We start from the raw sequence: 27835 nt of genomic DNA on the forward strand, positions 1-27835 counted from the left end.
TGTGTACAGTTTCTATTACACTTCTGGTGGTGTACACAGTATGCAATACAGTGCAGCCATTGTTCAGTTGCTAAAACAGTGCAGGCGGTGTACACAGTATCTAATACAGTGTGTACAGTTTCTACTGCACATCTGGTGGTGTACATAGTACACAATACAGTGCAGCCGTAGTACAGTTTCTACTACTTTTCTGGTGGTGTACACAGTATCTAATACAGTGTGTACAGTTTCTACTACATTTGAAGGTTCCAGGGTTGAGGAAGGGAGTAACGTGAGCCTAGAGAGTGGGAGTGCCCAAGAAGGACAAGAAACTTGCAGTTATGTTCCCCCAGCTGCAGCATACTGCCAAGTTTGCTCCAGAGATGAGGAGGGAGGGGATGATGAGGTCACTGACTGTACTTGGGTGGCTGATATAAAAGAGGGGGAGAAGGAGGAGGAGACACAACTCCAATGAGGCAGGATGTTCTCTAGGGAGCAGCTTAAGGGCAGCCCCCTATTGCATTACACCACAGAGCTCCGCAGGGGCAGGACACCACTGACTCCCCGCTGACTTTTAAAAGTTCCTTGGTGTGGGCCTTTTTTAACACGTGTGCAACAGATCGCACCATTGCTGTTTGCAACCTATGTTTGAAGCGGATCAAGAGTGACCAGAACAGCAGCCACTTAGGCACCACATGCTTGACCAGACATATGATGACCTGCCATGCAGTCTGTTGGCAACAGCACTTGAATGACCCACATCAAAGAAAAGGGCAAACTTCTCCTTACTCCTCATCTGGGATCTCCAACCCTACTATACCCCCAGTCCTCTCAAAAACCTGCACTGAGAGGAATGAAAGTATAGCAATTGGTGTCCCAAGTACTTGCAGCCAGTCTGCTAGCAGTACACCACCATCTGATTTTACAGGCAATTTCCCTACCCCAGGGCAGGCTCAGAGGTGGTTGACGCCACTCCAGCTTCAGCCAGGAATGGTTGTATGCTACAATGGCACCAACTTTCTCTCCGCCCTCCGACAGGGACACTTGACCCATGTTTGTTTCTCACACACCCTGAATTTGATGCTGCAGCATTTCTTGAGCAGTTACCCAGGCTTACAGGATCTCCTGAGGCAGGCCAGAAAAGTTTGTGGTCATTTCTGCAATGCCAGTGCTTGGCTGGCTGACATTCAAAGGAAATGCAACCTGCTCACCAACCGCCTCATTTATGACATGCCCACCAGGTGTGAACATTGGCAATGCTGCAGCGTCTGCACACACAACAAGGGGCCATCAAGGAGTACCTGTGCAAGTATGGCACCAGGACAGGGTTAAGGGGCCTGGCTTCTTTTCCCCATGTCAGTGGCTACTGATCAAGGATGCATGCACTGTCATGTCACCATTTGAGGAGGCCACAAGGATGGTGAGCAGTGACAATGCATGCATCAGTGACACTGTCCTTTTTCCTGTTGGAGCACATGCTTTGTGGAATCATGGACAGGGCACTTGAGGCAGAACAGCGGGAGGAAGAGGAGGACTTCCTTACCTCTCAAGGCCCCCTTTATCCAGATAGAATTCCTGTGGGCCCTCCAAGCACAATTACATTGTAATTAGCCACTGGTGGTGGCGCCCAGAACCAAAAAAATGTTCTTACAAGCTATCAGCATGATCATTGAGGAGGAAGAGGATAGTCACTCAGCATCAGCATAGGCAGTCTTGAAGGGATCTGACATTTAAAAAAAAATGATTTGGTTACATCAGCATCAGGTGCTTGGTAGCTGGTGGTGATCCAAGACTGATTAATTTTTATGAAGGTCAGCAGATAAACCGAGTGATTGGAAAGGCGCACCCTGTGATCGGGTACAAAGCCTCCAGCAGAACTGAATGTGTGTTCCGAAAGAATGCTGGATGCAGGACAGACCAGTAGCTCAATTGCATACTGTGCAAGCTCTGGCCAGTGATCCATCCTCAAGACCCAGTAACCCAGAGGATTTTCGGTGGGAAAGGTTTCCAAGTCTGTTCTTGCCCCTAAATATTCCTGCACCATGTAAATCAGATGCTGACAATGGTTGCTAGAACCGATCATACCTTGGGATTGCGGACTAAAAAATTGTCTGAACGCATCGGTCAGACGGGCACTTTCTACACCGATCCTTCTGTGACTGACCGAAGCCTCAGCAACATGTTGTCCAGGACCAGGAATTTGTAACCTCCCAGTCTCTGGGAACGCATTGCACAGACCTTTCTGCAAGGCCTCCTGAAGATGTTTCATCCTCTGCTCCCTCTGCGATGGCAAGATAAGGTCAGCAACCTTACCCTTGTAACGTGGATCAAGGAGGGTTGTCAGCCAGTAATGATCTCTCTCCTTGATCCGACGAATACGAGGATCCTTCCGCAGGCTTTGCAGGATCAGGGAGGCCATGCAGCATAGGTTAGCTGAGGCATTTGGTCCGGAGTCCTCTGGGTCACTAAGGATGAAATGATCTGCAGCCACCTCCTCCCAGCCATGTACAAGTCCATTAGTTTCTTGGGACTGTAAATGATCCCTTAAAGACTGCTGCTGATGCAGAGTGATAGCGCCACCTCCATGCTGACACACTCCTCCTCATCCTCTTCCTGTGTGATCGGCAGGCCAGCAGGAACACTGCCTGGATAAAGGGGGCCTTGAGAGGTAAGGAAGTCCTCCTCTTCTTGCTTCTGTTCTGCCTCAAGTGCCCTGTCCATTATTCCATGCAGTGTGTGCTCCAACAGGTGGACAAGAGGGACAGTGTCACTGATGCATGCACTGTCACTGCTCACCATCCTTGTGGCCTCCTCAAATGGTGACAGGACAGTGCATGCATCCCTGATCATGGTCCATTGGTGTGGAAAAAGACAAGATCCCCTAACCCTGTCCTGGTGCCATAGTCACACAGGTACTCATTAATGGCATGTGCAGCTTCTACAGCATGGACAACGTTGAGTTCCACCTGGTGGGCATGTCACAGATTAGTCGGTTCTTGGGCAGGTTAAATTCCTTTTGGAGGTCAGCCAGCCGAGCACTGGCATTATGTGACCGGTGGAAATGCACACAGACTTTCCTGACCTGCCTCGGGACATCCTGTAAGCCCGGGTACCTGCCCAAGAACTGCTGTTCCACCAAGTTAAGGACGTGAGCCAAGCAGGGCACATTTGTCAGTTGTCCCTGTCGGAGGGTGGAGGGGAGGTTGGTGCCATTGTCGCAAACCACCATTCCTGGCTTAAGCTGGCGTGGCATCAACCACCTCTCAGCCTGTCCCTGCAGATATGACAGAATCTCTGCCCCAGTGTGGCTTCTGTCCCCTATGCACACGAGCGCACGCATTACATGGCATCTTTTTGCCTGCGTACTTGTGTAACCCCTTGAACGCCTACGGAGCACCGCTGGTTTTGAGGACAAAGCACAGGAAGAGGCTATGAAGGAAGAAGAAGAGGAGGGAGTGGAGGAGAGAGGTTTGTCAAAATCATCAGTAGTAGCATTTTGGAGGCATTGTGGCTGAACAGCCTCCAACACTACTGCACCTTGTCTTGCATCCTTCCCAGCTGTCAGCAGAGTCACCCATTGCGCTGTGAAAGATAGGTAACATCCCTGTCCATGCCTTCTGGACTATGAGTCAGCAGTAATATGCACCACTGACCGCCCTGTCCTGCGAGGCCAAGACATTGCCTTCCACATGCCGGTAGAGAGCCGGAATTGACTTCTGTGAGAAAAAGTGGTGTTTGGGAACAAAAATACTTGGCTGTGACACACCTAATTCTACACCTTCATTCCTCTCAGTGCAGGTTTCAGAGAGGACTGAAGGTATAGTGGGATTGGAGATCCAAGCTGATGAGGAGCAAGGAGAGATCTGCTTTGTTCTTTGGTGTGGGTCTTTTAGGTACGCTTGTCAACAAACTGCATGGCAGGTTAACATATGTCTGGTCAAGCATGTGGTGCCCAAGTGGCTGATGTTTTGGCCACGTGAGATACGCTTGAGACATATGTTGCAAATAGCGATCTGATGCACTCATCTCAAAAAAGGCCCACAACAAAGAACTTTTGGAATAATGTGCAGGGACAGCAGCGCCCTGCACATGCGGAGCTCTGCAGTGTGATGCAGTCAGTATGCTGCCTATAAGCTGGCCCTTGGAGGGCATCCTGCCTCGTTGGAGATGTGCCTACTCCTCCTCCTCCTCCTCTCTCCTATCAGGCACCCACATGGAGTCAGTAACCTCATCATCCCCTCCCTACCAAGTCTTTGGCATGTTGCGTCTCAACGTGGCCAGCTGGCAAAAAAAAGGACAAGCATGTCCTACGGCCACGTGCTGATGAGGAGGCACCGTGTCCACAACCAGCACTGTTGCCTCTAGACACTGAGCCTGCGTGCCCTTTTTTATTGGCTCGTGACTGTCTGCCTCTCCTTGTTGGCCTTCCAGACATACTAATGAACGGCAGGGAGATGAAGCTGCACAAAGCTGGGACGTATATATATATACTGATTATACTGCAGCTAACAGAATCAACTCCCTGCCTGTAGTATTATTAGTATGAGAACACCAGCAATTGTATTCAGGTAAGCTTTAGGTGCGCACTGTACAAAGGACACTAAAACAAAATACTGGAGCTCCCTGCCTGTATTAGTATGAGAACACCGGCAATTGTATTCAGGTAAGCTTTAGGTGCACACTGTGCAACGGACACTAAAACAAAATACTGTAGCTCCCTGCCTGTATTATTATGAGAACACCGGCAATTGTATTCAGGTAAAGCTTTAGGTACACACTGTGCAAAGGACACTAATACAAAATACTACAGCTCCCTACTTGTATTTGTATGAGAACACTGGCAATTGTATTCAGGTAAAGCTTTAGATGCACACTGTGAAAAGGACACAGTACACTAAGTGAAAATATTGCAGCTCCCTGCCTGTCAGTATATTATGAAGTGAATAACAGGAACAGATCTAGCTAAACTGAATATAGTGTATAAATATATATACAACACAGCTGGAATGCATATATATCCTCTACACACTCTAACTGAAGCTAACTGACTCGCCTGCCTACTCTATCTAACTCAAATTAAATGACACTGTCTTTTTCTCTCTATGTCTTTAACCACCGCCGCAACACACTACACAAGGTTGCCACACAGGCGGCCTTATATAGTGTGGGGCGTGTACTAAACCCCCTGAGACATAATTGCCCAAAGCCACTCTGGCTTTGGCCAATTATGGCTCTCCATTTTTTCTGCGCTGTGATTGGCCAAAGCATGTGGATCATAGTGCATGCTTGGCCAATCAGTAGTCAGCAATGCACTGCTATGCCACAGTGAATTATGGGCCATGACGCGCCACTCGAATTTGGCATGAATGGCCCATAATGTTCGGAATTCGGCGAACGACCGAACAGATGATGTTCGAGTCGAACATGGGTTTGACTCTAACTCGAAGCTCATCCCTACAGAGGAGAATGAGCAGAGGTTCGAGATGATAGAAATGCAACAGTAACTCAAATAACCACTTGTTACAACCAAGGTATGCAGAATACCAAATTAGAATGCACAACAAATCAAACCTTGAAGCAGATGGGCTACAGCAGCAGAAGACCACATTGGGTGCTGCTCCTGTCAGATAAGAACCGGAATCTGAGACTACAATTCGCACAGGCTCACCAAAATTGGACAAAACATTGCCTGGTCTGATGAGTCTCGATTTTAGCTGCAACATTCAGATGATAGGGTCAGAATTTGGCGTAAACAACAGAAAAGCATTGATTCATCCAGTATCAACAGTTCAGGCTGGTGGTGGTGTCTCAATCCAATAGAGCATTTTTGGAATGTGGTGGAACGTGGGATTTGCATCATGGATGTGCAGTCAACAAATCTGCAGCGACTGCGTGGTGCTATCTCGGTGGCATGGATTCAACAAGGTGTTGGAAACATTCCTCGAAGAATTAAGGCAGTTCTGAAGGCAAAAGGGGGTCCAACCTGGTACTAGCAAGGTGTACCTAATAAAGTGGCCGATGAGTGTATTTTAACTGTTATGTCTTCTTTATTCTGTAAATTGAATGCACAAACCGTTGGCCCAAAATAAATTCTGTATTATAATAATAATAGTAACAACAACAAGTAAATTACTGTTTTCCTATATCATACTCTCTGGACTATCACTAACTAGACTCAAAGGATTAATTATGTTCAAAGCGAGTTACATTACTAAAGGTAACTATCAATAATAATAGTATCCCAAGAGATATGGCATATCCAATAAAGGTCTGGGCAATTGAATTATTAGGACTTGCTCATGGGTACTTTTTACCATTCATATAAATATAAAGGCAAATATATTATAAATTGCATTCCAAAAAAGGAGAAATTACTCAAGGTGAGCAAAAGGTTTCTGAAATAGGTCTCATATATCTATACATGTAAATTGATACATACAGAGTACTAACAATGTGATCTCTGTTGAAGAAGAGAGGTTACTGGTAATAATGCAGAAGATTTAAAATTGGTTACAACTTTAATATTATAACTACTTTATTTGTGCAGGCAAGAGTATTTATTGTTTTTGTTAAGTTAAAATTTACAAATTCGTTTTTTTGTTTTTTTTATCAAGTACACTTTTTTTCTTATAATTTTTATTAGTATTTGTTATAACAAGTTATATTTTGTCTTTCTAAATAAAAATTCTCCTAGTACAAAACCTTGAAGCTACTTAAATTTCCCCTATATTATTTGCTCTTCGTTTAGCCAATAGTTGGATTTTTTTTTTCATTCCACATGTTTAACTTTTGAATACAATAGTGTTGTTAATCCAGGAAAGTGAATGTTCACTTTTATTAATATTTACTATAAAATTAGTGTAGCATTTGTAGCCTTTAAAGAGGAAGTAAACCCTGATGGGTTTACTTCCTCTTTGTTTCCCTGCAAAGGTAAAGCATAATGGGCTACTATGCATCGCATAGTAGCCCATTATGTGTCACTTATCTGACGCAGGAGCCTGAAATGTTACCGCTGTCCCCTCTTCCACGGAGTGTCCATCTTCTTTCCGGATATCGTGGCTTCGGTGCTGCAATGATGTCACTCCCGCGCAAGCCGTAGACATCGGTGCCTGTCTTTTTGCAAATTTCTCCTAAACCGTGTAGGTTTAGGAGATATTTCTTGGACCTACAGGTAAGCTTTAATCTAGGCTTACCTGTAGGTCAAAGTGGTCTGTAAGGGTTTACAACCACTTTAATATTGGCAGCTAAGATTGGAGCCAGTTTTGACATGACAATTCAAGACACTAACACATACAGTATTTGGCATTTTAACAAATCTTATCAGATCCTGTCATTAAAAGAATGTTTTTTCAATATTTTGTTGCAAAAGTTATGCCTCGCACACACGATTAGATTTTTAGCCAACAAAACCGTGTAATTTTGTCCGAAGGGCATTGGATCAAACTTGCCTTGCATACACACGGTCACACAAATGTTGGCCAACAATTACGAACGTAGTGTCGTACTAGACGTACTGTGGTTTTTCAGCTCTTTAGAGCCACCCTTTGGGCTCCTTCTGCTAATTTCATGTTAGTAGAAGTTTGGTGAGTGTTGATTCGCGCTTTTCTTTTCGTGATTTTAATTTAGTGCTTTTCAGTTCATTTCTGAACGGCCATTCGTCAACCAGACATGCTGCGGAATCGGAGGAGATGTTATTTATTATTGACCTTGGAGTTATTGTTTTGATATTACATTTTTGGTTGAATAATGATTTGATTTTGTAAATTTTCTATATTTTTGGATGCATAGAATGTATTTTTTGGTTAAGAAGTTCTATTGGCAGATAGCATGTCTATTTTTTTTTTAATGCACAATAAAAAAATTGTGTAGAATAATACTTGGCTATGTGTGTTACTTCAAATCACAGTTTGGGAGTAGGCAGTTACATTTAAAAAAATATAATGTAAAATTGACAAGGGATGTCATATCATTGTATCTCTGATCTTAAAAACTACGGCATAATGGTGTTGTGGTAACTTACACGAAAAAAACAAAAACATAATATTATTATTCTTGATACCACTAGAAAAATAAAAAAGCCTTTGAAAATGAGTTTGCAATAACTCCATTAGTATCACCAGCAAAGAAACTTCATTATTATCCCATTAAAGAATAAGAGAATGTGGGCTGCATTTGGAGATTTCATAACTTGCCACGTCACGAATGTTAATTCTCCATTACAAATTCTAGTTTACAAGACCGACCGATGCTTCCGAGCATGCATATTTGTACTTTTGTCCGAACGACTTGTGTACACATGATTGTAAAATCTTCTTCTACAACACACATTTATTGGCGGAAAATTTGAAAACCTGCTAGCCAACATTTGTTGGTAGAAAGTCAGACAATAATTGTCCGATCGAGAATACACATGGTTGGATTGTCCTCCAACAGCCTGACATCCAACATTTCCCATCAGAAAGTCCGATCGTGTGTGCGGGGCTTTACACCGCGATTTAACACATAGAAACAATGTTCAAACCAAAATTGGGCTCCAGGCATTGTTACCTGTAGTAGGCCCAAGTTAAAAGGTTCTTAGTATCAGAAATGATGTTTGCATTAATGCTCTAGGTAGGCACCATAATAGTATTTTCATTTTTTTGTAATTATGCTCTGTGACAGTTGTATTTTTCACTTGAAATTACAATAAACAGTGTTTCAGGGAACTAAATATTTTAGAATAATTCATTTATTTTGGCAGTGGTGCAATACTATTACTGATCTAATTAAAAATAATGCTTTAATGAGATTGGGGATTCTTATATTTCAGCTGGATTCTTAGTTGTATTATTTTTGTATTATTGCCACAACAAAGTAGACAATCTTTAAAAAAGGGAAAAAAAATAATCTAATTCCTACAATACTAACACAAACTTAATAAAAAAAACATTGAGTAAAGTACAGTGACACAACATAAATAACTAATTCATCTTGCAGTCATCCAACACCAGTAAAGGATGTCAGGTTAAAATGTTAAATTAGATTTTTATTCCTGTTAAATAAGCCCACAAAGGGTTTATATAAGCATTGTGCTAAAAAAAAAAAAAAAAAAAAATATTTTATAAGGCTTAAAGTGTAACTAAACCCTTTTTTATACAAAAATGTAATATACTGTAGCATAGCAAACACTGGATATGGTGGCTGCATTAACTTTCAATTCTTCAGGTTTTCATTCCTTTATTTTGACCAAATAATCGTCCACAAAACAAATTTAGAAGAGAGGAGTCAAATTAAGACACCACATCCCAAATTATATTAGAAAAAAGAAGGACTAGAGGTCACATACCTCTGGACTTTAAAGGTGTCTACAACATTATAAATAGTAGTACCAGAATAGTGTATTTGGAAAAATACAAATATAATTTTAAATTTAAATTACAAAAATATGTTATAAAAATGGCTTGAAGCTTAATGTATCATTCAACTCTGGAGGTCTGAGAGCAGATAAATCAGAAATCCATTTGGCTTTGCAATGAAGTAGGACCTTATCATAATCACCTCCTCTTTCAGTTGGAGGGATATGTTCGATGGCAAAGAAATCCGTTTTTGTATCATCAAACTGGTGGAAAAGACCCATGTGCCGACTAATGGGTGTTTCCATCTTTTTCTTTAACATTAAAGAGACATTATCACGTATCTGATGGAAAAAGGGGCGTTTTGTTTTCCTCACATAGAATGCATTACATTCACACATCATCAAGTATACTATGCCAATGGATTGGCATGTAGCCAAAAAATTGGGGGAATACATGCGTCCATTGGGGAGAACCACACTCCTTGATGATTAAATATATTTACAGTATTCACATTTATGGCATGGTCTCATACCTTTGGCACTGATGGTACACAAAGAGGGAATAGTGTAATGACTATGCACAATCTTATCTTTTATTGAACGTGACCTTCTATAGGTGATTTCCAGATGGTCTTTTAAATGTTTAGAGACATTTGGATCCCCCATTAGGAGGTACCAGTGTCTCTGCATTAAGTCTCAGACTTGTTTGTGTTGTCCGCAAAATGTAGTGATCATCCTTAGTTCACTTCCAGATTCTCTAAATTTCCAGTTGTGAATCAAGGTAGATCGACCCTCTTTTTTGGCTCTAATATAGGCTTTCTTTAAACATTTATTGCTATAGCCACTGTGGCAGCACGCAGGTAAAGTCACCTGGTTGTATCCAGGATGGGAAATATGTGTTCCCTAGATTCAGGCTTTATGCAGACATTTACAATTAGAGGGGAAGAGTTAATGAGCCCAGCTGAAGTAAGTGGGCTCATTAAGACCTCTACAAAAAACCCCAGCATGCTTAGGGAGATGCTCCATCCTGGAACCAGTTTTTGTGTTGTAGAGACTGGGGAGTGTGACACCTGTTCTGTGCGGTGAGTTAACGCCTGTGTGGCAAACCTCTACAACAGGGACAGGGACTGGGGCAGCACAAGGCTGCTCTCAGTTGTTAGACAGGGAATCTAAGTGTGTAGTTAGAGGTCAAGCTGACCAGGATTTATTTTCATGTTTTATTTTTGTTTGGCTGTTATATGTATCACTACATGTAGCATAAATAAACCGCATCTTTTGTTTTTTTGCACCTACAACGCTGTCTGCTGTGCCTGATTTTGTGTTGTGAACCCATCCAGGGGGTCACACACACCCGCTGCCGAGCTAACCCCTCACAGTTGGTGGAGAATTTTGGCAGTTTTTTTTTTTAAAGGCCAGCATGGAGGAGATACTGAGACAGCTGGCTCTAGCAAATGCAAATCAGCAGCAAACAAATGCGGGTTTACAAAGGAGCCTTGCAGCCCAGCAGCAGACAAATGCAACTTTGCAGCAGAGTCTGGAAAATCAGCAGAAGGCTCACCAGCAGAGTTTGGAAGCTCAGCAACAAGCCCAGCAGCAATCTGAAGCCCGCTTTATAGACCTGTTGCAGAAGCAAGAGCAGAGTTTTCAACAGAAAATAGAGACATTAATACAGCAACGTCCGCAGACCAATGAAGCAAGTGGTTACAATAATACCGCATCCTTTGGTGTGAGCCGTTTATTGACAAAAATGACTGGAGAGGATGATCCAGAGGTGTTTTTGACCACATTTGAAAGGACTGCTGAAAGGGAAAAGTGGCCTAAGGAGCAATGGGCTGGACTGGTGGCCCCTCTGTTAACTGGGGAATCGCAGAAAGCTTATTATGACCTAGAGCCAGACCAAGCAAAAGACTATGTGGTGCTAAAAGCAGAAATATTGGCACGGCTGGGTGTCACCCTGGCCGTCCGGGCTCAGCGTGTGCATAATTGGACTTTTCAGGTTGGAAAACCCCCCAGGTCTCAAATGTATGATCTCATTCACCTGAGCAGGAAGTGGCTGCAGCCAGAGACTTTGACCGCACCAAAAATTGTGGAACGTGTTGTTATGGATCGTTTCCTGAGAGCTCTTCCTACTGCCATCCAAAAATGGGTAAGCCATGGAGACCCAGAAAATGCAGATAAACTTGTGGATCTGGTTGAGAGGTACTTGGCTACAGAGAACTTGACCATCTCTTCCAGGGACTCACGGACTTTCCATCCTAAGACCAGATCATCCCCAGTGGCGGGTAAGATGACTCCAAGGGGTGAGGGTGGAGAGAGTGAGAGAGTGGGGGTTCTACCTAAGGTCTGGCGGGAGCAGCCCAGGAAGCCCATACTGCAAGAGACAGTGAAAAAGATTATTTGCTACCACTGCCGGCAAGAGGGACATATTGCAGCCAATTGCCCCGTTGTGGATAAGCCTATGCAATGTGACTTTATAAGGGAGAGACGTCAGTCGCTGTTTGCGACAGTTGCATGCACTGCCATTCGGGGACCTGAGAAACATTTATGTAAAATGTGTATTAATGGTAGAAATGTTGATGTGTTGCTGGATTCAGGTAGCCTGGTAACATTGATAAAAGCTGAATTAGTTACTACAGAGGTCTCTGGGAAGAACAGGGTGGCTGTTATTTGTGTGCATGGGGACACCCGAGAGTATCCTGTAACTTCAGTGTTTTTTGAGACCCCCAAAGGTAACCTCTCTCATCAGGTGGGGTTAGTGTCTCACTTACCACATGATGCTATTGTGGGAAGGGATTTTCCAAAATTTTGGGAACTCTGGGATTGTCCTGAGCCCCCCACTGGTGCCCCTATAAACCAGGAAGATGACCAGAATTCCTCTGGGAGTGGTGAGGACTCTCCTGAATTTCCCTTGTCGGTATTGGCGGGGGAAACTCGAGAAACTGGGGAGGAGCCAACATCCTCAGATGAAAACATGCCGTCTGTGGAGTTTTCGGATCTTGAGGTTCACAGGGAAAATTTTGCCACAGAACAGTTAAAAGACCCCACCCTAATAAAGGCACGGGAAAAAGTGGTGAAAATAGATGGCGAGTTAGTGAACCCAGATAAGACTTGCCCTTATCCTTACTTCACTATGGAAAGGGACCTGCTGTATCGAGTGGCTCAAAGGGCAGAAGAAACCATTGAGCAACTTGTAGTGCCCAAACCTTACAGGAAGTTGGTGTTAGAATTGGCTCATGGGCACATTCTGGGAGGTCATCTGGGGACAGAGAAAACCAGAGAGAGGGTATTGCAGAGATTCTATTGGCCTGGGGTCATGAAGGAAATAGAAAATGATTGTTCTTCCTGCCCTGTGTGTCAGAAGTCGGCACCTATGCCACATTTCCGTAACCCGCTGGTACCTCTTCCTATCATTGAGGTCCCCTTTGAAAGGATCGCAATGGATTTGGTAGGTCCGATAATGAAGTCCGCCAGGGGCCATCAGTACATTTTGGTTATATTGGACTATGCCACCCGTTATCCGGAAGCAATTCCTCTCCGAAATACCTCGGCCAAAACCATAGCCAAAGAGCTATCTCTTGTTTTTAGCCACGTGGGTATTTGTAAAGAACTGCTTACGGACCAAGGTACACCCTTTATGTCCCGGGTTATGAAAGAATTATGCAAGTTGTACAAAGTGAAGCAATTGCGTACATCTGTGTATCACCCCCAAACAGATGGGTTGGTTGAAAGATTCAACAAAACCCTAAAACAAATGTTAAAGAAGGTGGTGGATAGAGATGGAAAGAATTGGGACTGTCTAATACCCTATCTGATGTTTGCCATTAGGGAGGTACCCCAATCCTCTACGGGTTTCTCACCCTTCGAGTTGCTCTATGGGAGACAACCAAGAGGGCTGCTGGATATCGCCAAGGAAACTTGGGAAAATGAGAGTTCTCCTCACAGGAGTGTGATTGAGCATGTCGCCCTGATGCAAGATAGAATTGCACAGGTAATGCCAATTGTAAAGGAACATTTAACCCAAGCGCAGTTAGCAAGGCAGAGAGTGTACAACCGTGGGGCCAGGACCCGTACTTTTTCCCCGGGGGATAGGGTCTTGGTGCTAGTCCCTACGGTTGAAAGCAAATTTCTGGCCAAATGGCAAGGTCCATATGAAGTAATTGAAAAAATTAGTGAGGTGAACTACAGGGTTAGACAGCCAGGAAGGCGAAAGCCGGAGCAGATCTATCACGTCAATCTGCTGAAAGCCTGGAGGGATAGGGAATCCCTAGTCGCAGAGACTTTGTCACAGGTACAGCCTGATTGCTTAGTTCCTGAGGTTGGAATAGCAGACACCTTATCGAAACCCCAACAACAGGAGGTTAAAGAGTTTGTACTTCGTAACAAAGAGATTTTCTCTGGGCTTCCGGGACAAACATCTGGCGTAGAGCATGACATTATCACCCCGCCAGGAGAAAGGGTAAAACTAAAACCTTATAGAATACCAGAGGCCCGACGGGAGGCAATACGTGGGGAGGTTCAAAGGATGTTGGAATTGGGTGTGATAGAGGAGTCCCAGAGTGACTGGTCCAGTCCTATCGTACTAGTGCCCAAACCTGATGGGAGCTGGCGGTTTTGTAACGATTTTCGACAATTAAATAATGTTACAAAATTTGACACCTACCCCATGCCGCGTATAGATGAGTTGATTGACCGGCTGGGAACAGCCCGATATATGACAACTCTTGATCTCACCAAAGGGTATTGGCAAATTCCCCTGGCCGAGTCGGCCAAAGAGAAAACTGCGTTTGTAACCCCAGATGGAGCATTCCAATATAAGAGAATGCTGTTTGGGTTACAGAATGCACCGGCAACGTTCCAGCGAAAAATGGATAAGATTCTGAGGCCCCATCAGAAATATGCTGCAGCTTACCTGGATGATGTGATTATCCATAGCACAGACTGGGTCTCACATTTGGCAAAAGTACAAGCAGTCCTAGACTCTATCCGGGAAGCTGGGTTTACGGCCAATCCAAAGAAGTGTACCATTGGACAGGAGGAGGCCAAATATCTTGGGTACACTATTGGGAGGGGGGTGATAAAACCCCAAGTCAATAAAGTCGAGGCCATACAGAGTTGGCCACGTCCCAACAGCAAGAAACAGGTATGAGCCTTTCTGGGAATCGCTGGCTATTATCGACGATTCATTCCCCATTTTGCTTCTCAGGCGGTGCCTCTCACCAACCTGACAAAAGGGAAAGAGTCTGTCATGGTTAAATGGTCCCCAGAGGCTGAAGAAGCATTTCAGTCCTTAAAAACAGCCTTATGTAGCCAGCCAGTGTTGTACTCACCAGACTTCTCTAAGGACTTTGTTGTACAAACTGATGCATCAGACGTTGGGTTAGGAGCAGTGTTATCCCAGGTCTGGAACGGGGAAGAGCACCCAGTCATTTACCTCAGCAGGAAGTTGAAGTCCCATGAGGTAAATTACGCCACGATTGAGAAGGAATGTTTAGCAGTGAAGTGGGCTCTAGATTCCCTTCGGTACTATCTGCTAGGTAGGCACTTTGACCTGGTGACTGATCACGCTCCTTTAAAGTGGATGGCTCAAAACAAGGAGACCAATAGAAGGGTAAATAGGTGGTTCCTGGCCCTACAGAAATTTAACTTTACAGTTAAGCATCGCCCTGGTGTTAAAATGGGGAATGTGGATGCTTTGTCTCGGATACATGCGTGTCTAACTGCTTGTGTTACAACCCCAAGGTTGAAACAAGAGGGGGGGGGGGGGGGTATGTGGCAGCACGCAGGTAAAGTCACCTGGTTGTATCCAGGATGGGAAATATGTGTGCCCTAGATTCAGGCTTTATGCAGACCTTTACAATTAGAGGGGAAGAGTTAATGAGCCCAGCTGAAGTAAGTGGGCTCATTAAGACCTCTACAAAAAAAACCAGCATGCTTAGGGAGATGCTCCATCCTGGAACCAGTTTTTGTGTTGTAGAGACTGGGGAGTGTGACACCTGTTCTGTGCGGTGAGTTAACGCCTGTGTGGCAAACCTCTACAACAGGGACAGGGACTGGGGCAGCACAAGGCTGCTCTCAGTTGTTTTTTTTTGAACAATATAGTTTATTGAACAATTGACAGCTTGATACATTGCAGGAAAAGAACAAGTATATCCATAAACATTCAGCCCACAGGGCATCGAAAAAAGAAAAACATGTTGTTCTATTACATAAGTCTGCTATAGAGCACCTCACAATCCAGTGTTAAGAGTTGGTACATAAGAAAGACAAGCCATAGGAAGGTCTCCATAGAAGCGGGAACCTAAGAATGAAACATCAGTGTCAAAGTCAAAAACCCCCTGAAACTCGTGCAAAGTAATATTTTCATTTGTGGGGGTAGAAATTTTTGAAGTGTCTGAAAAAGGGTTAGAAGAGGGAAGTAAAGGATCAAGACAGGAAGATAGGGGATAGAGGGGGGGGGGGGTAGTTTGTGGGGCACTAATTCCATTGGCCCCGAACCCGAGGGGTGGACAGAGATACCAATTTGCATATTCGTACATCATAATAACCAGCTTCGGTAAAATCACATTTAGACAGAGATATAGTTAGACGAGCTAATTATCACAAATCAACCAGTACAAAGTTTTGCATAACCATCTGTAAGTTTAAAAATAAACCAGGGTCTCCACAGTGTGTGAAATTTATCGGTCTTTTCCGAGGCCATCGCCACGGTTTCTTCCAGCTTATATAAGAAGTCTACTTCTAAGAGCCATTCCCGCAGTGAAGGGGGGTGAGGCGATTTCCAGTGCCGAGGAATAATTGTCTTAGCCGCATTCAGCATATGGCGTACCACTGATCTTTTGTACCTGCCCAGAGAGTAGTTGGAGATGTGGAGCAGGCAGCACTCAGGTGTGAGAGTAATTTTGGTTTCGGTGATGGCCCTGATCTGTGCACAGATCTCAACCCAGAAACTCCGCAACTGTGGACAATCCCACCATATATGTATCATATCGCCCCCTGCCCCTCCACATCTCCAGCAGAGTTCTGACGTGCCTGGATACCATTTGCTAAGTCTGACTGGTGTAAAGTACCAATTTGACAAGACCTTGTATGCTGTTTCTTGGGAACTAGTGCTTATGGAGCACTTGTGTGCTAATATGCAGGCATGTTTCCACTGCTCATCAGTGAAGGTTGTGGAGAGGAACCTCTCCCAGTCTCGTTTATGTTTGGTCGAGTGGTCTGTCCTGGTCGCCTGTAACCAACTGTAAATCAGAGAGGTCGCCTTCCGAACCGGTTCTCCCATGATGCACAGCTGCTCAAACCATGTCTGTTCCCTCAAAACATGCGGTCTGTTAGTCGGACAGTGTACAAAGTCGTGCAGTTGTCGGTATTGCCAGTGCGTAAAATGCTTTGCTCTTAAGTCTCTAGAGAGGTCCTGAAAAGACCTAAGCTTGCCTGCCTCAACGCAGTGTGCTATTGTCACAGGCGTCCCATCATCTCTGTGCGGGAACGAAACTGTAGTGTGTCCTGATGCAAAGCTAGGGTTGTGGGCTAAGGGTGTCAAAGGGCCCGGATCGGAGGCCAGTCCACATTGGCGTGAAGCCTCTCCAAAGACCTCCAGGGTGGGCCCTATCAGGGGGTGTGAGGACAGTGAGGCCGAACGGGCCTCCTTGGTGACCCAAGGCAGAAACCGCAAGGGAGTCTCTGTCATTCGGCCTTCCAGTCCCACCCAGTCTTTGGACGCTGTATGGCAATTCCAGTCCAGAATACGAACCAGGTGTGCCGCGTAGTAGTAATATTTGAAGTTCGGTAGATTAATCCCCCCCTTAACTTTTGGCAATGTCAAAGTCGATAAGCTAATTCGGGGTTTCTTCCCGACCCATATGAAGTCCCTTATTAGCGCTGTCAGATGTGCGAAAAACCGCCTAGGTAGTTTGATGGGCAGAGTGTGGAAAAGGTACAGTACCCGTGGCAAAACCGTCATCTTGACCGCCGCCGCCCTTCCGAACCATGACAGTGGGTGGCGGCGCCAGTCATGAAGATCTGTGCGAAGGTCATTTAGGAGGGGTTGGAAATTTTGTACATAAAGATTGTCCAGGTCGGGTGTTAGCCAGATCCCCAGGTATTTAAGTCTGTGGTCTACCCACTTGAAGGGGCAGTTAGATTTGGCAGACAGCAGGCGGGTAGAGTTAAGGGAGATATTCAGAGCCTCAGATTTTTCGTAATTAATTTTAAAGTTGGAGATGTATCCAAATAGCTCAAATTCCTTCAAGAGGTTGGGAATTGAAGTGTGGGGTTGGGTTATGACAAATAGGAGATCATCCGCGTAAGCGGCTATTTTAAATTGCGTTTGTCCCAACGTAAGGCCCTTGATCGACGGGTTAGCATTGATTGTGCGGATGTAGGGTTCCAATGCTAGGATAAATAATATAGGGGATAGAGGGCACCCTTGACGCGTGCCGTTTCGTATAAGTACTGGTTCTGAAAGGGTTCCATTGATTTTGAGCCGGGCCGTCGGGCGTCGATAGAGTGCAGAGATCCAGGCCATCAATTTTGGTTGGAAACCCACCCAAATGCATACTGCAAACATGAAGTCCCATGCCACTCTGTCGAAGGCCTTCTCCGCGTCCGTAGACAGGAGAAGGCCCTCGACAGCATCCCCCTTAATACAATGGAGAAGGTTTATCGCCTTAACCACATTATCCCGCGCCTCCCTCCCCGGCATAAAACCCGCCTGTGTTGGCCCGATTAGCTCGGGTAGCAGAGTGTTCAACCTGGTAGCAATAATTTTCGATAAGAGCTTTATGTCTAAATTGAGCAACGAAATCGGTCGGTAACTGGAGCAGGAGTTAGGGTCTTTCCCAGGTTTGGGGAGCACTGTGATGTGCGCTAAGTTGAAGGAAGGTGAGGGTTCCTGGTGTGCTGAGAGGGAATTTAAAGCGCGGAGCAATGGCGTCGTCAATAAGGGTATGAAGGTCTTATAATAAATAGCGGAAAAACCATCTGGGCCCGGACTCTTGCCCGTTTTCAAGGATTTAATAGCCCGGATTAGTTCCGATTCCTCAATGGGTTTATCTAGTTCTGTAGCGTCGTCCACTGATAGGCCTGGCATGCCGCTGGTACGTAGATATTGGTCTATGATCGCGCATCTCGACCCTTCCACCGTCACCGGTTTATGCGAGGGTGGAATGTTGTAAAGCTTAGAGTAAAACCTATGGAATTCCGCCGCAATGCCTTCCGTGTCGTGTATTAGCCTGTTTTCCTTGTTTCTGATCTGGATAATGGTGTTGGAAGACCGTACGCCCCTCAAAGCTCGTGCCAAAAATTTGACATTTTTGTTCCCGTGTTCATAAAAGAATCCTCGCCGAAAAAATAATATCCGTTTAGCCTGTAAGTCCAGTTTATCATGGAGAGCCTTGCGCGCAAGCAGCAGGTCATCGGCCCGAGCAACCGCCGTCGATCGTTTGTGTTGAGCTTCTAAATCCCTCACTTTTATAAATGCCTCTTTCAAATCCTGTTCCGTCGCTCTTTTCTTTTGTGCCGCCAAGCCTATCAGCCTGCCCCTGAGAACGCACTTGTGTGCCTCCCATATAGTTAAATGGGAAACATCCTCGGTGGTGTTCTCTCTAAAGTAGTGTTGTATAGTTTCTCTAATCTGGTCTAGGATTGTGGGGTCCGTCAGTAATGTTGGGTTAAGTCTCCAGCCGCTCGACTGTGGGCGTGAAGGTTGTAATGTGAGAGTCAAAGATATCGGTGCGTGATCCGAGACCGATCTCGTCCCGATATGCGCCTCTTTAAGGTTGTTCAAGTCCCTTTGTGTCACAAATAGGAAGTCGATACGGGTATACTTGTCGTGTACAGTGGAAATGTAGGTGTAATCTCTGTCCAGTGGGTGCAAAACTCGCCATGAGTCTGCCAATGTTAGAGAGTTCAAGATAGTTCTAATCTTTTTGAGCTTACGATAAGTGATGGCGGACTTGCCGTCCGAGGTATCCTGGAGGGGATCCAACGGAACATTGAAATCCCCACCCAGGATTATGCACCCTGTGGAAACCCAGCGAGTTCATCAATCATGGTTTGGCAAAAACTCACATGTGCTGTATTTGGAAAATAAACGCATGCTAACGTAACAGGGAGCTTCCCGACTGTGCCCTTGAGGAATAGGTACCGTCCCCCCGGATCCGCCAGCTGCTGTGTGAGCTCGAATCCAGAGTCTCTCCCCAACAGTATCGAGACCCCTTTAGTCTTCGAGTCAGGGTTAGCCGCATGAAAGGCTTTAGGGAAAAATTTGTCAGTCATTTTAGGAATGGAATCAGCCCTAAAATGGGTTTCTTGTAGAAACACGAAGGACGGCCTCCTCTTCCTCAAGTGGCGGAGCAGTTGTGTTCTTTTATGCGGTATATTGAGACCGCGCACATTGTGTGAAACCACAGTCGGGTTCTGGCCCAGAGCAGAGTAGATCATTGTGTAATAGGGAGAGGGGGGAGGGGAAGGAAGAGGGAATAGAACAGAATAGGAACAAGTAGGGAGTGGGTTTAGGGGAGGCCAAGAGAGGCACGAGGGATTGAGGGGAAAGAGAGGAGGGGAGAGAGAGGGGGGAGGGGGGGAGAGAGAGGGAAGGGGAGAGGGAAAGAAGCGGGGGAGAAGGGGGGTAGAGAAGCCCACTAACTGACACCAAGAGAGTGGGTCAAGAAAATTCAGTTAACAACCTCCAGGGGGTGGCCCCCAGAGGCAAAATCTAGAAGTGGGGCCGTAGATTGGCCCCCCCAGCGACAGTCCCCAGGGCAAAAGAGAGCCCCAGTGAAGCCACCCAGGGCACCACTCCACGATACCCCTTGCGGGGGAAGTGGGAGAGCACTCAAAGCAATGCCAACAGACAGAAACCCAGTCAACCCGGGGTGATTAATCCGTCTGCAATTGCCAATCATTCTCCGCATCCCCCCAGCCCCTTAATATGAAGCTTAATTATACTTGTGCATAATAAAATTAACAACCGCAACCAACCCTTTCATTGGGTGTAAAAAGATAAACCTTATACCACAGTGTTAGTACTTATCTAGAATAAAGCAGTTCGGCCACAGCTACAGGCCAACCATTGTCCTCCTGTGGCGAGTAAAAAGGTAGAGGGGAACATAATAACCGGTCGGACGGTCCGCCCGGTCTGCAGCAGGAGCGCGTCCGTGTGAGTTCCGAAGAAGCAAGTAGACACCGCAATAAAGAAGGGGGCGTATCAACCGATCGGCCGATCCGTCTGATCCATCGCAGGAGCGCGTCCATGCAAGATCCGAAGAAACACGTAGGTACCGCAACAACTTAAAGGTATAAACTGGGTACGAAGCGAACCAACGAACGATGTACAAAAGAAAAGGTAGTGGGAGGCCGTTCGGACCACGACTCCAGTCCAAGCACAACCGCCGGTAAGATCCTAAGGGTGATATAAGAGATCTTCTAACCGACCGTTCATCCCTCCTGAGGTGGATTCAGCTGTAAGGCCCTCGGAGCGGAGGAGCGTCTGGGTGTGGTGCTCCGGCCCGGTGTCGGCAGCCTCTGGAACTTCCCCTTCTTGTGTGGGGGCTTAGAGGGTGTGGAGTTGGGAGAATCCAGAGAGGGCTGAGTTGCTGGGACATAGTGAAAGTCCTTGTACCAATCCGGGAGATCGATCGGAGGAATTTGGACTGCCTGGCAAAAATCCGGTAAGTCATCCGGTGTGCGTAAGAACAGCTGCCTGCCCATGAAAGTGACATGTAGGGCAAAGGGAAACTTCCATTTGTATGGGATATTTTGCCTGCGTAGGGCTTCCAGCAGGGGACGCAGCGCACGCCTGTTACTCAGAGTTATGGGCGAGAGGTCTTGAAAAATGGAAAGTTCAGTCTCATTAAACGTAATATGTGCAGCATTCCTTGCTTTGGCCATAATGTCCTCCTTCAGCTTGAAGTCAGAGAGACAGCATATTACGTCCCTCAGTGGTGCTGTATCCGCGGGTCGTGCCCTCAGGGCACGGTGTGCCCGAACAAAGTCTATTGGCGTGTCAGTTTGTCTCTCTAGTAGGTCGTTGAATACATATTGAAGGGCGGAGGGGATGTTATCGGGCTCCACCGATTCCGGTATGCCTCTCACCCTAACGTGTTCCTCCTCCCCCTGTTATCCAAGTCCTCTAATTGCCTGTTCATCGCAATGAGATGGGCTGTGTGGGAATCTGATATTCTTTCCAGGCGCGTGATAGCTTTGTCCCGTTTGGAGCCTGCCCTCTCCACCCCCTCCAGCTTCTCTGATATGGAGAGAATGTCTGCCTTCAGCTCAGTAATGGCGGATGAAAATGTGCCCTTTATGTCCGCCGCTATTTTCATCATGTCAGTCAGTGTGAGGGGGTGCTCGGCTTGCGCTTCCCTTACCTCCTCCTCATAAGCGGATTGCGAATCATCACTGAGCTCGTCTTCTCCACGAGGCAGCGCCATCTTGGGTAAGGCCTTAGTGCGGCGAGGTTGTGATTTGAAGATGTCCGGGATGTTCCTGGCTCCGGAGGTCGGTGTGGGACGGCTCGAGCGGCTGCCTGAGTTGTGGCGGGTGAGCCTGCTCATGTTCGCCGGTGGTTACGGTAGTAATCGTGCTGTCGGGGCTGAGGGTGTAGCGGAGCTCACCTAGTCTGCTGCCATCCGCTCCGAGCTCCAAGCCACGCCCCCTGCTCTCAGTTGTTAGACAGGGAATCTAAGTGTGTAGTTAGAGGTCAAGCTGACCAGGATTTATTTTCATGTTTTATTTTTGTTTGGCTGTTATATGTATCACTACATGTAGCATAAATAAACCGCATCTTTTGTTTTTTTGCACCTACAACGCTGTCTGCTGTGCCTGATTTTGTGTTGTGAACCCATCCAGGGGGTCACACACACCCGCTGCCGAGCTAACCCCTCACACCACATACTCGTAAACGAGTTTGCAGGGCCTTGGCATCCTGTTTTCACTATTGTTCCTTTTAAGGCTTAGATACTGTCCATACGGCACGTTGGTTACCAAAGGGGTGGGATGTGACCTGGTGGCTGTAGAAAGTTTTATGGAAATAAGGTGATACCAATAAGTCCTTCTGAATTTACATAGATTTGGATATCTAGAAAAGTCAATAGTTGCTGACTCACTTCCATAGTGAAAGTGAGATTATATTTGTTTATTTTGAGACTTTAAAAAAAACGAGTACATTGAGGCTGACGCCCTCCATGCTGACTCAGGTTCCCCTGATTCCATTAGTGGCTCCTCTCCCATGGTCCCACAAGGGAGAGAACCCGACAGGGTTACTCCATCCATAATTTCATGACCTAGTGAGTATAAACCGAAATCAAGGACTTTTCCCACACTACAGGGCAACCCAAATATTTGGGCATTCACGCAACAAGTCACCAACGAAATTTGAAACACCAAATGGAAAGGTTTAACACATTCTAATCTAACAAAGGCAAAAAAAAGATGCTTTGGTGGCTTTGAAATGAGACCAACATTTGGTTATAAAGCCTTTGGACAAGGGAGGAAACCTTGTAATCATGGAAAATCATCAATATGAGTCCATGGTTATGCGATTATTACAGAACAGAGATTGGTACCATAAGGTACCTGAAAACAATGTTAATTACCTCACGACTCGATGTAGACATCTAATATGTTCTGCTTATCATCAGGGCCTAATAGACCAAAAAAATGGGAATACCTAAATGTCCCTTTCCCAAAAATCCCTACCATGGATTGATGCATGGGAAATGGCTGCTTAACGGAAAAAGCTAGTCAACTGATTGATGACTTTTTAGACCCCATGTAGAGGAAATGGCCTCCTACCTACAGGATACAAGAGATCTACTAAGGACCCTTGACGGCCTTGTGGTCCCCGAGGGTATCTGGTTGGTGGTTTTGGATGTGGAGGCCCTCTACAACTCCATACCCCATGATTTAGGGGTTGGAGTTGTGGAGGGCTTCATCTCCCAGAACAATGGTGCTTCCCCAGAATATAACAAATTCATTTTGTATCTTCTGCGTTTTATTCTAACAACATTTTTCTTTTTGAGCACTTCCATTAGCTCCAGGTGCAGGGGGTAGCTATGGAGACCAAATGTGCTCCCTCTTATGAACCTGTATCTGGGGGGATGGGAGCGTGATCTATTCTTTAGGGAGGATTTGCAGGCTTTTCTGGAACAGATAGCCATTTGGAGAAGATATATAGATGATGTCTTCTTCATCTGGACAGGCAGTACTAGAGATTTGTCCTTTTTTTTGAAAGTCTCAAAATAAACAAATATAATCTCACTTTCACTATGGAAGTAAGTCAGCAACTATTGACTTTTAAAGATATCCAAATCTATGTAAATTCAGATTGACTTATTGGTACCACCTTATTTCGAAAACCTTCTGCAGGAAATTCTCTCCTACACACCACCAGTTCACATCCCACCCCTTTGGTAACCAACGTGCGGTATGGACAGTATCTAAGGCTAAGAAGGAACTGTAGTGAAAATGCACACTTCGAACAGGAAGCCAAGGCCCTGAAAAGTACGTGGCTATAGCAATAAATGTTTAAAGAAAGCCTATATTAGAGGCAAAAAATAGGATCGATCTGCCTTGATTCACAGCTGGAAATTTTGAGAATCTGGAAGTGAACTAGGGATGATCACTACATTTTGCGGACAACACAAACAAACCCGAGACTTAATGCAGAGACACTGGTACCTCCTAATGCGGGATCCAAATGTCTCTAAACATTTAAAAGACCATCTGGAAATCACCTATAGAAGGTCACGTTCAATAAAAGATAAGATTGTGCATAGTAATTACACTATTCCCTCTTCGTGTACCATAATTGCCAAAGGTACGAGACCATACCATAAATGTGAATACTGTAGATACATTTACGCATCAAGGAGTGTGGTTCTCCCCAATGGACACATGTATTCCCCCAAATTTTTGGCTACATGCCAATCCATTGGCATAGTATACTTGATGTAATGCATTCTATGTGGGGAAAACAAAACGCCCCTTTTTCCATCGGATACATGATCATGTCTCTTTAGTGTTAAAGAAAAAGATGGAAACACCCATTAATCGGCACATGGGTCTTTGCCACCAATTTGATGATACAAAAATGCATTTCTTTGCCATCGAACATATCCCTCAAACTGAAAGAGGAGGTGATTATGATAAGATCATACTTCAGCGCAAAGCCAAATGGATTTCTGATTTATCTGTCCTCAGACCTCCAGGGTTGAATGATACATTAAGCTTCAAGCCATTTTTATAAAAAATAAAAATAAAAATTCCAGGCACTTGTTGCGAGTATATAATATTTATATTATTTAATTTATATAATTTGATTGCATTTATTAATAAGTATTTTCATTCAAAATTCTAAGTATCAAATTTCATATATTATATAATTTTGAATTTTATAAAAAAAAAAAATTTAATTAATGTATTATATGTGCTACTTGAGAGACCCCGTGTGAATCTGTTTCCCTAATTGGGAATGCACGGACACCCAGGGCAATTACCGTTCGGTATTTAATCAATGGTCCGGAAGTTTTTTTGCCCTAATAGTAGTTTGCCTGCTGGGCCCCCTGTTAGATTGCCCTTATTTTGTTAGTCCCTTGTTTTACTAAGATTGATGTCTGGTGGTACCCCTTTGATTTACTTCCGGTATCTCTTTTAGCTTGGCTGCCCCTTTATTCCGTCAATGTGGGCACTTGGAATTTTTAAGATGGCCACTTGTGATGTACCGTTCTGGCGTCATTCTATGTGCCACCGCTGGCCTACTGGGCGCATGCTCATGGCTGCTTGTGATGTACTGCTCCGGCGTCATCCAATGCGCCACCGCTGGCCTACAGGGCACATGCGCGTGGCATTCTTGTGTTGTCTGCAGCACAGCAGTGATGTCAGACACCTCTGTGCATGGTGTAGCTATAAATATTCGGGATTTCCTTTCCCCACTGTGTCTGTCAGAAACGACTGTAAGCAGGGGAGAATTGAAAATCTCCCCTGGTAGTTTCCTATGCTCGATAACTGTTAACATTTATGGTGAGATTTTTTCTTCCTTATATTAGATGCTTGCCGGGTTTGTCTTATAGATATTAGATCAAGTTATATATTTTTTTAATTAATTAATTTAATTAATTTTTTTATAGATTGCCTCTCAAGTATGATTAATTAGGATCAGTCTGTGATCCCCTCATCTTGGCTTTAATAATTACATCAAGTGCAAGGAAACTTTTCGTTCTCTTTGCTATTTGGGCTTTCTACTTCAGCCCGATTTAATTGGAGTGCGAGGATTCTTATTGGAAGTGACGCACCATATTCCCTCATTGATGCCATCATATTTAATCCTCAAAGGTAATTTACTTGGAATTTTAATTCATTACCCATATATCTATATAAAAGTTAAGGCTGATTTTAGCTCCATGATTATTCATCCTGTTTTTTCTTTGTAGAAATAGACCCCTTTTGATCAAATTATTTATCTACTCTGCATTATAAATGAGCATCAGCACACAGATGGGCCTCTGTGCATGTATAAATATGTAGCTCTGTTTATCTATTCTTGATAATTATTTTGCAGCTTTGTTTGGTAAGTTATTTTTTTTAATCTTTTGTAATTGTGCAAATTTAGAAAATTCGTTCCTTTTGATTTATCTGAAGATTTTCTCAATTGATTCTGTCTTATTGTTTTTCCAATATTGTAATAATATACTTCATTTTGATTCATATTATTTATGTATATTATTCATTTGTTCTATTATATATCTTTTATTGTTCAACAGTCTCCACACACATTATCTCCTGAAGAAGCTCTGCTGAGCGAAACATGTTGAGAAAGTGGTAGTAAATTTGAGCAAATGTGTTTGCAGTGTAACAATAGATTTTTCTGAGTTACAATGTTGTTTTTATAAATTTGTGTGCTTTTTTCTGTATGTCTTTTTTACTCAAATATTCATCCAGTAAAACAGTTCTGTCTTAGGGTGTCTACTAGGGATGAACCGAACACCCTCCCGGTTCGGTTCACAGCAGAACATGCAAACAGATCAAAAATTTGTTCAAACACACAAACCATGTTAAAGTCTATGGGACTCGAATGTGAAAAATCAAAATTGCTCATTTTAATATGCAATTTATTGTCATAAAAGGTATTTGGGGACCCAGGTGCTGCCCCAGGGGACATGTATCAATGCAAAAAAAAGTTTTAAAAACAGTCATTTTTTGGAAGCAGTGATTTTAATAATGCTTAAAGTGAAACAATAAAAGTGAAATATTCCTTTAAATATCGTGCCTGGGGGCACATTTTTCTCGTGTTTAGAACAGTCCCTTCACAAAATGATATTTCTAAAGGAATAAAAGTCATTTAAAACTGCTTGTGGCTGTAATGTGATGTTGCCCCCCCCCCCCCCCCAGCCCATTACCAGGCCCTTTGGGTCTGGAATGGATTTTAAGGTGAACCCCACACCCAAATTGAAAAAAAGGCTTGAGGCCCCCAGGCCCTATATACTCTGAACAGCAGCAGTATACAGGCAGTTCCCAGGTTACAAACAAGATAGGGACTGTAGGTTTGTTCTTAAGTTGAATCTGTTTGTAATTAGGAACATGTACATTTTGTAAGTGTAACTCCAACCAAAACATATTTTTTTTAAGCTTTTTGGATAACACGGGAAGGGTTATCATCACCCCTGTAAAATTTGTTTTACTGTCTTTGCCCCTGTTCAGAAGACTTCACCTCACTTTCTGTCTCAATGACAATTGGATTTTGAAATTTTTGGGTTATTAGGGAAACAAGGATTGGTGATAAAGCATCAGTGGGGAGACACCTTTTTCCCATATTAATTTTCACAGGAGAGAATTTCCCTTCCTAGGGGTAGATTTCCTCTCACATCCTGTTGTCTCCCTCTGTTTGTAAGTAGGAGTCATTTGTAAGTCGGATGTTTGAAAATAGGGGACCGCCTGTATATACTATGGTCTGCCCTATACAATCTGTGGAAAATTGGGCCTTAGGTGTTGCAGGTACCAGAACACTTTAAGCCCTCACAGTTACTCTTTGTGGGTGCTGGAACAGGTCCTACTGTGAAATATTATATCAAGAATTCTAATTACATGCCTCTGTTAGACAGGGGTAGAAAAATTAGCCTTAGGCGATGGTGGTGGTGGCACAACACTGTAAAGCCTCACAGATCCTTTTTTTGAGCACAGGAACAGACCCTGCTGTGAAATATTAGATGAAAAATGTTAATTACATGCCCTTCTTAAACATTGGCAGAAAAATTGGGCTTTAGGCAGTGGTGGTGGTGGTGCCACAATACTGCAACCCATCACAGATACTCTTGTTGAGCACAGGAACGAGCCCTGCTGTTAAATATTTGATCAACAATTGTAATTACACGCTTTTTTCCTATTAAACAGGCACAGAAAAATTGGGCTTTAGGCAGTGGCGGTGGTGCCAAAACACTGCAACCCCTCACAGGTACTCTTGTTGAGCCCCGCTGTTAAATAATTGATGAAAAATTGTAATTACACTCCCCTGTTAAAAAGGCACAG

At 44.4% G+C, this 27835-nt stretch overlaps 1 long non-coding RNA gene across 1 annotated transcript; it reads left to right on the forward strand.

The window, feature by feature from the left end:
- Positions 1–6280: 6280 nt before the first annotated feature.
- LOC143942293 (uncharacterized) lies at positions 6281–25923 on the forward strand. Its single transcript, XR_013264746.1, has 3 exons — positions 6281–6359; positions 25441–25645; positions 25744–25923. It is a non-coding gene; the product is annotated as an uncharacterized LOC143942293 (long non-coding RNA).
- Positions 25924–27835: the final 1912 nt, after the last annotated feature.

This window comes from Lithobates pipiens, unplaced genomic scaffold (genome assembly GCF_037356315.1).
Source record: "Lithobates pipiens isolate NorthernLeopardFrog02 unplaced genomic scaffold, aLitPip1_a1.2 Scaffold_30, whole genome shotgun sequence".
Classification (NCBI taxonomy): Eukaryota; Metazoa; Chordata; class Amphibia; order Anura; family Ranidae; genus Lithobates; species Lithobates pipiens.